We start from the raw sequence: 9,017 nt of genomic DNA, 5'->3' as shown, positions 1-9,017 counted from the left end.
TAAATAAATAAATAAATAAAAGAAATGCAGTTACAAATGGGAAAGGGATAAGAGGCATTAATAATCAGAAGAAAACAAGGGTGCCTGGGTGGCTCAGTTGGTAAAGCAACTGCCTTTGACTCAGGTCATGAAGCTGGAGTCCTAGGATCAAGTCCCACATCAGTCTCTCTGCTGAGTGAGGAGTTTGTTTCTCCCTCTAATCCTCCCCCCTCTCATGCTCTGTCTGTCATTCTTTCTCTTTCAAATAAATAAATAAAATCTTAAAGAAAAAATAATCAGAAGAAAACAGGTAAAATCATCCCTGTTTATAGAAGATTTTATTACATTTTACAAAACCTAAAAGAATCCATGGGAAAACGTCCGTAAAAAATAATAATTATATTACAAAGCATAAAATTAACATAGAATTCAATAGAATTCATATATGCAAATAATAATCAGAAGATATAATGAAAGATAGAACTCTCATTACAATAGAAAAAATAAACTATAATAAAATTCCCAACCATAAATCTAATAAGAAATGTGCAAAACATAGACAAGAAAAATTATGAAACACTCCTAAAAGATACTGAACTAAGAAGATATACCATACTTCCTTGAGATGGAAGTCTCAAAATTCAAAGATGTCAATTCCTCCTAAGTTTGCTTATAAAAAGCTTAGGATGCAATCACTAAACATGCCATGAGGTTTGGGGTATTTTTTTGAAGCTAGATAGATTAGTTATAAACATTATGGTTAAAGATGAACAACCAGGAAAACCCTAAAAAAAAAGAATAACAATATGTGGGAAGTTATCTTCAAGATATGAAAACATTATGAAGCTCCTATAATTAAAGCAGTGTGGTATTGACTTATGAATAGACTGGCAGACAAACAGAACAGAACAGAAAACACAGAAATAGCTCAAGTGCCTATGAAACTTGGTATGTAATGAAGGCAACAGCTCAACTCAGCGGGGAAAAGATGGACTTTTTTTATAAATTGTGATAGAACAACTGGATAGCCATATGGAAAAAGATAAATTTGGATCCATTCCTCACACCATATACTGGTACAGTTTGTAAAAAGATCAGACATCCAAGTGTAAAAAAAATGAAATCATACAAACATTTTGAAAAAAAAAAAGGAGTGAATTTCTTTATAACCTTTGAGGTTATAAAGGACAGAAAGACATTTCTAAGTATAACTAAAATACCAGGAACAGTAAAAGATTAGTAATATTAATTTTTAAATTTTATATCATAAGGAAAGTCAAAAACCAAATCACAAAGTGGGGAGTGATATATGCAACTTATACCTCAAATGAAAAGCTAATGTGCCTAATATGTAGTCCTCTTAAAAACTGAGATCAAAATCCAGCAGAAAAGTGAGGAAAAAGTGTGATATAACACCAACAGCCATTAAATACATGAAAGTATCACTAGTGTTTCTCATTATTAAAGAAATGCTAATTATAACTATACTTAAAAACTGTTCTTAGATTAAAAAATTGAAATTTCTAAGAGTATACTATGTTAGAGTAACAAAAGAAAGTAAGCACTCCCATTTATTGCTGAGGGAGAAAACAAATGTTAATTCTCCCAGAAAGATTCACAGATTCAATATAATCCCAATCAAAATTGCAGCGGGTCATTTTGTAGGAATTTACAAGCTCATCCTAAAATTCATATGGAAACTCAAAGGACCTAAAATAGCTAAATACTTTTGAAAAAGTTAAATGAAGTTAGAGGACTTATACTGACTGATTTCAAGAACTATTATAAAGTTACAGTTAAAAAAAAAACAACTCTGTGGTACTGATATCAAGATAGACAAGTAGACAAAGGGAACAGAAAATAAAAAACAGAAACAATTGATTTTTAACAAAGGTAAAAGAACAATCAGTGGACAGTTATGTGCAAACACACACACACACACCAAAAAGCCACTTTGATCCATACTTCAACTGTATACAAAAATTAACTCAATATAGGTTGTACACACAAACATAAAAACCTATAAAACTTCCAAAATATAGGAGAAAATCCTTGTGATCTTTTTTTTAAGTATCAACTTCTTGGATACAACAACAAAGCTACAGTTCATAAAAGAAAAAAAGTGATGAGTTGGACTTCTGAAAATTAAGATCTCTGTTAATAGAATGAAAAGATAAGCCATGGACTATTTGAAAAGTTCATATTCAGTAAAGGATTGAATTCAGAATATATAAAGACCCTTGAGATCTCAGGAATAAGAAATAACCTACCCACTTTAAAAATTTTTTATTTAAATTCTATTAAGTTAACATATAGTGTATTATTAGTTTCAGAGGTAGAGTTTAATAATTCATCAGTTGCATATAACACCCAGTGCTCATTACATCAAGTGCCCTCCTTAATGCCCATCACCCAATTACCTCATCCCTCCACCCATCTCCCCTCCAGTAACCCTCGGTTTGCTTTTTATAGTTAAGAGTGGTTTGCCTCACCCTCTCTTTTAATCTTATTTTATTTTTTTTAATCTTTATTTTATTTTTCCTTCCCTTCCCCTATGTTCATCTGTTTTGCTTCTTAAATTCCACAAATGAGTGAAATTATATTATTTGTCTTTCTCTGGCTGGCTTATTTTGCTTAGCATAATACCTTCTAATTCCATCCACATCATTGCAAATGGCAAGATTTCATTATTTTGATGGCTGAGTAATATTCCATTGTTTGTAGATACCACATTTTCTTTATCTATTCATCTGTCAATGGACATCTCAGCTCCTTCCACAGTTTGGCTATTCTGGACATTGCTGTTGTAAACACTGGAGTGAAGGCGCCCTTTCTAATCACTATGTTTGTATCCTTTGGATAAATACCTAATACTGCAATTGCTAGGTCACAGGGTAGCTCTATTTTTAATGTCTTGAAGAACTTCCACTGTTTTCTAGAGTGGCTTACCAGTTTGCATTCCCACAATAGTGTATGAAGTTTCCCCTTTCTCCATATCCTCAGCAACATCTGTTGTTTCCTGACTTTTAATTTTAATTTAATTTAATTTTAGCCATTCTGACCAGGGTGAGGTGATATCTCATTATGGTTTTGATTTGTATTTCCCTGATGCCAAGTGATAGGGAGCATTTTTTCATGTGTCTGTTAGCCATTTGTATGTCTTTTCTTTTTTAACATCTTAATTGTATTTTATTTTTTTCAGTGTTCCAAGATTCATTGTTTATGCACCACACCCAGTGCTCCACGCAATGTCTTCTTTGGAAAAATGTCTGTTCATGTCTTCTGCCCATTTCTTGACTGGATTATTTGTTTTGTGGGCGTTGAGTTTGGTAAGTACTTTATGTTTTGGATACTAGCCCTTTATCTGATAGGTCATTTGTAAATATCTTCTCCCATTCCATAGGTTGCCTTTTAGTTTTGTTGTTTTCATTGTTGTGCAAAAGCTTTTTATACTGATGAAGTCCCAATGGTTCATTTTTGGTTTTGTTTCCTGTGCCTCTGGAGATGCGTCTAGCAAGATGTTGCTGCGGCCAAGGTCACAGAGGTTGCTGCTTGTATTCTCCTCTAGGATTTTGACGGATTCCTGTCTCACATTTGGGCTTTCATCCATTTTCAATTTATTTTTGTGTGTGGTGTAAGGAAGTGGCCCAGTCTCATTCTTCTGCATGTGGCTGACCTACTTTAAAATAAGCAAATAGGTTGGATAAACATTTCACAGAAAAGATATATGGATGACAAATGATCCCATGAAAAGATACTCAGCAACATTACTTATTAGGGAAATGTAGATTAAAACCACAATGAGATACCACTATATACCTATTTAAATGTCTCCACTGAAGAAGTGGGCCATGCCAAGTGTAGTGAGGACATGGGGATCTGAAAATCTCAAACACTACTGGAGAAAGTGTAAAATGGTACAACCACTTTGGAAAACAGCCTGGCACTTTCTTAAAAAGTTAAACATATACCTATCATGAGACTTCACCATTCCACTTCTGTTTATTACCCAAGAGAAATGAGAGGAGATGTCCATACAACAACTTGTACATGAATCTTTATAATAGATTTGTTTCCAATAGCCATAAACTTACAGCAACCCAAATGCCCATCAACAGGTGAATGAACAAACATATGGTAGTATATCCATACAATGTAATACTACCCAGTAATAAAAAGTAATTAACTACCATAGATGTAACAATATGGAAGAATATCAAAATACTTATATTGAGACATAAATAGCGGACAAAAGATAAATAAAGATAGCAGACTAAAATGAGTACATACTGTACCATTCTATTCATATAAAAATCTTGAGAATGAAAACAAAAGAATGACAGAAAGCAAATTAGTGGTTGCCTCCAAAGCAGTAAGGGAATGGAAGAAGGCAGGAGGGAGAGACAAAATTGTGGTGGTAGCTTCATGAGTATATATGTATGTCAAATTTTACCAAAATTAACACTTTAAACATTGTTGTTAATTGTATGTCAGTTATATCTTCTTAAACCCTTTTTAAAACATGAAAATAAAGGAATAAATATATGTCTGTTGAATTGAAAATACTTATAATCCTGGTTCCTTCAGGCTTCAAGTGCTCTGTCCCTATAAAGGATCAACCAAATAGAGGAAGGGGTAATATAAGCATGGGGTGAACCCAGAAGATCAGGAGACCCGAAATGTTGACAGAACCAAAGCTGCAATGAGTTTGTCATGTCTTCTTTCTCACTCATGCCCTTTCACATTGCTGTTATTCTGACCTCAAGGAGAACAGTAAAAGATCTCTTAAATAAGACACAGCATTAACCATAAAAGGCAAAACTGGTGAATCAAACTTCAAAATTAAGAACATCTGCCATCCAAAGATAGCAACAACAAGCACACATAGTTGGGGAGAAGATATATAGAGACTGAGATAAAGATGTGTGTATGCATTATATCTGTATATATTACAGATGTATTTTACACATACATTCACCTGCACATAATACATGCATATACATACTTACACATACATGTAATTACATGTAGAATTTTTAATTCCTTCAAATCAAGAGGGAAAGCAGCTAACAACTCTATTTTTCAAATGGTCAAAAGACTTGAATAATTACCTCATGGAAGAAAATATTCAAGCAGCCAATACATGCATTAAAGGATGCTCAACATCAGGAAAATTAAAAATTAAAACAAAAGACATTTTGCTTACACACACCAGAATGGATAAAATACAAATACTAAGTGTCAATGAGGATGTGGAACAACTGGAATTCTTGGACATTGTTGATAGCTGTGCAAACTGACTCAGATATTTTTTAAAACACTTTGACAGTATTTAAAAAGCTAAATATATGTCTACTCTATTATCCAGCAAATCCACATCTAAGTATATATCCAAAAGAAGCTATTGCATACTTCAATTAAATGCATGTTAAAAAAAATATTATACAGGGGTGCCTGGGTGGCTCAGTCGTTAAGCATCTGCCTTCAGCTCAGGTCATGATCCCAGGGTCCTCGGATCTGCATCGGGCTCCCTGCTCAGCAGGGAGCCTGCTTCTACCTCTCCCACTCCCCCTGCTTGTGTTCCCTCTCTCACTGTAACTCTTTCATCAAATAAATAAATAAAATCTTTAAAAATTTTATAGAAATGTTATTAACTGTAGGACTAAAACAAACTATCTTTTCATTAACAGGCTAAATAATTGTATGGTCTCGTAATGGAATAACACACAACAATAAAAAATAATATATCCACACATGCGACACTATAGATAATTATCACAGACTTTATGCTGAGGAAAAGAAGTCAGAAACAACAAAGTACATGTTTATGTGAAGTTCAAATAAAGGCAAAATTAACCTATGATAATTAGAGTCAGAATAGTGGATACCTTGGGGCGGGAAGGATGAGGGCAGATAGTATTTATGGCAAAGGAGCAAAAGGAAGCCTTCTAAAGTGGATGGAAATGTTTTACATTGTTATCTAGGCTGTGGTTACATATACATGTGCAAAAATTCAGTGAGATATACACTAAAGATTTGCACACTTTGCTAAATGAAAGTTAGACTACAAAAAATTTTAAAGGACGGTTTCTGTTATTTTTCATTACCTACATTGTACTGCATACCCAGGATATAACCAATACACCAGCCCACGCCTAAATTCTAGGTCCCCTGAATTCAGGTAACTGTTCAGTCCCATCTAAAGTACAATCCTCCCCCATGTGTTTCTTATTTTCCTTGCAGCAACAGTGATCAGAATCAAAAGGCAAAATTAAACACTGATCCAAACTTCCCTTCTTTCCCACTAGAAGTGAACTTTCCTAAGGAAAAGTTCATAAGTAAAAATATTTCCCCAGCACTTCATTTATCAATGCTTCCCAAAGAAATCTTACCACTAATGGTAAGTTTATATCCAAAAAAAATTGTTCTTTTGATTTTTTTATATAATGCTTTATTTGCCATTACATAATCCTGTAGACTTATGAACTTATCCTGAGATCACCATCCCTTCTCCATGTGCCCCATTATTAGAATATGATGGCTATCTCCAATGCCTGAAAATTCAGTAGCACTTGCCTCTCCTAATAAGCAGAAGCTTGGTGCAGCCCTGATAACTAAATATGTCCCAACTACCTGGTGCTCTGTTACATCCTCCACACCAGTGTCAGTTAGTAAAAATATAATGCAAGCAACATATGTAATTCTCAACCTTCTAATAGACACATTAAAAAACTAAACAGAAAAATTCATTTTAATAATACATTTTATTAAACATAATAGATCCAAAATGTTATTTCTACATGTTATCAACATAAAAAGTTGCCAGTGAGATAGCTTACATTATTTTTCATATTAATCCTTCAAAGACCCAGTGTGTATTTTACAACTACATTCCTGACTTGTTGTGTGTGTCAGGTTCAATGCTCAGTGCCATACACAGCTAGTGACTTCCATATTGGATAGTGCCAATTATCTTGGACCACAGCCAAGGTAACCCTTGAAATAAGACTCCATATTCTTTCTGTTAGTCTTTAAATAACATATGACACCTCCACCACACACCTTTACACCCCATAAAATTAAATTTCTGTCCTCTGGAAGTTCTAATTCACTAAACTATGTCTGTAGGGCTCCACCCACCAAGTCAGTGGACACCATACTTGCCTCTCTGAAATCTAACATACTTTCCAATTACACACTACAAAATTCATCAAACACTGATCTTGTCATTTTGCCAAGACCAACTCAACAAAATTTTTCACCTCCTACTCTCTTGCGAAATGTGATATATTAAAATTATCCTGTGAAAAGTGCATGAAATTACTGTGAATATATTCATAACTTAAATGTGCTAGGTCAACCAACATGTGAAATGAAATCTTCCAAGAAAGAACTGAGGCGAAAAAACATGGCATAGGGGAAAACAAACTGGATTGGGATTCGAGCAAGGATTTCAGTCCCAGCTCTGGCACCAGGTAGTTTTATGTTCCTGGGCAACATATGAATGTTTCTGACTCTGCAAAGTGTAATGTTTTATATAAAGGCACTGGATCAAATGATTCCTAAGCCCCATTCAATGTTGAATACTCTAAAATTGTACTAATGATTTTTCATAAAATACAGAAGAAAGAATTGGAGGATTTGGGTAGTGGAAAATCAGTCCATTTGATAAAGAAAGTTAAAATTTCCTCTGGCATATAGTTTAGAAAGAGAGCACTGGAGCTTGGATTCCTCATTTTTTAAAAAGTCAGAATAACAATAAGTAATAGTAATAAAAACACTACAATATAAAAATCCTTGGATCTTTTATCTCAATTTCCAATATTTTTTCAAGAGAAAGTTAATCTGCCTAAGGTTTTCCTCAGGGCAAATTTGACATCCTTATTCCTCAGACTATAGATTAATGGGTTGAACATTGGCACAACAATGGTGTAGAACAAGGAAGACACTTTCCCCTGGTCAAGGGGCAAAATAGAAGGTGGTTTGAGGTACATAAAAGCTCCGGATCCAAAGAAGAGAGAAACAGCAATTATGTGAGAACTGCAAGTAGTGAAGGCTTTAGACCTGCCTTCAATGGAGCTAATATGGAAAATGCTGGAAATAATGAAACCATAAGAGATAAAAATGGCAACAATGGGCACCCCAATGCCAATGGTCACAACAATAAAGACAACCAGTACATTTATGTAAGAGCTGTTGCAGGAGAGCTCAAGGAGGGGAAGGATGTCACACATATAGTGATTGACAAGGTTGTCAGCACAGAAGGTCAAAAATAATATATTTCCTATATGGGCCACAGCCCCAAACACTCCCATCCCATAAACACCCAACAAAAGGAGGAAACACACCTGAGGAGACATGGTGACTGTGTACAGCAGTGGTTTACAGATGGCGACATAACGGTCATATGCCATCGCCGACAGGATGAAGGATTCAGAAAAGACAAAAAAAAACAAAAAAAAAAGAGCTGAGTCATACACTCTGCATAGGAAATGATGTTCTTCTTGGAGACAAAACTCATTAACATTTTGGGGATGATGGCAGTAGAGAAACTAAAATCTATGAAGGACAAGTTGAGGAGGAAAAAGTACATGGGAATATGAAGGTGAGAATTCAGCCCAATCAGGGTTATCAGGCCCAGGTTCCCCACCACCGTGACCACATAGAAACCTAGAAACAGGAAGAAGAGGGGCATCTGGAGTTCTGGGTCATCTGTTAAGCCTGCGAGGACAAACTCTGTCACAGATGAGGCGTTATCTGCAGCCATTGTCCTCTAGGAGGGTCTGTAAGGGAAAAAGAAACAAGTCACTGAGACAGAGAGAGAGAAGACTACACACCACAGAAGTGCAGGGAGTGACATAAAGAAGACAAGGATAGGAACGTTTACTGAGTACCAGCTATGGGATAGGTGCTGTTCTAAATGCTGTGTGGCATTGTGAGTATCCCCATTTCACAGATGAGGACCTTGGACCTAAGTGACTTGCACCAATCCTGGTGCTGCTGAGTTACAGGAGAAGGTGAACTCGGGCGGTCCGGGT

At 35.2% G+C, this 9,017-nt stretch overlaps 1 pseudogene across 1 annotated transcript; it reads right to left on the bottom strand.

Annotated features, from left to right (window-relative positions):
• Positions 1 to 7,808: 7,808 nt before the first annotated feature.
• Positions 7,809 to 8,746, bottom strand: LOC308350348 (olfactory receptor 8B12-like; annotated as a pseudogene). Its single transcript has one exon. The product of its transcript is annotated as an olfactory receptor 8B12-like (transcript).
• Between the last annotated feature and the right edge of the window lie 271 nt (positions 8,747 to 9,017).

Source organism: Martes martes (assembly GCF_963455335.1).
Source record: "Martes martes genome assembly, chromosome: 10".
Taxonomy (NCBI): Eukaryota; Metazoa; Chordata; class Mammalia; order Carnivora; family Mustelidae; genus Martes; species Martes martes.
The sequence above is the reverse complement of the archived record's forward strand: the minus strand, read 5'-3'. Positions and strand labels throughout refer to the sequence as shown.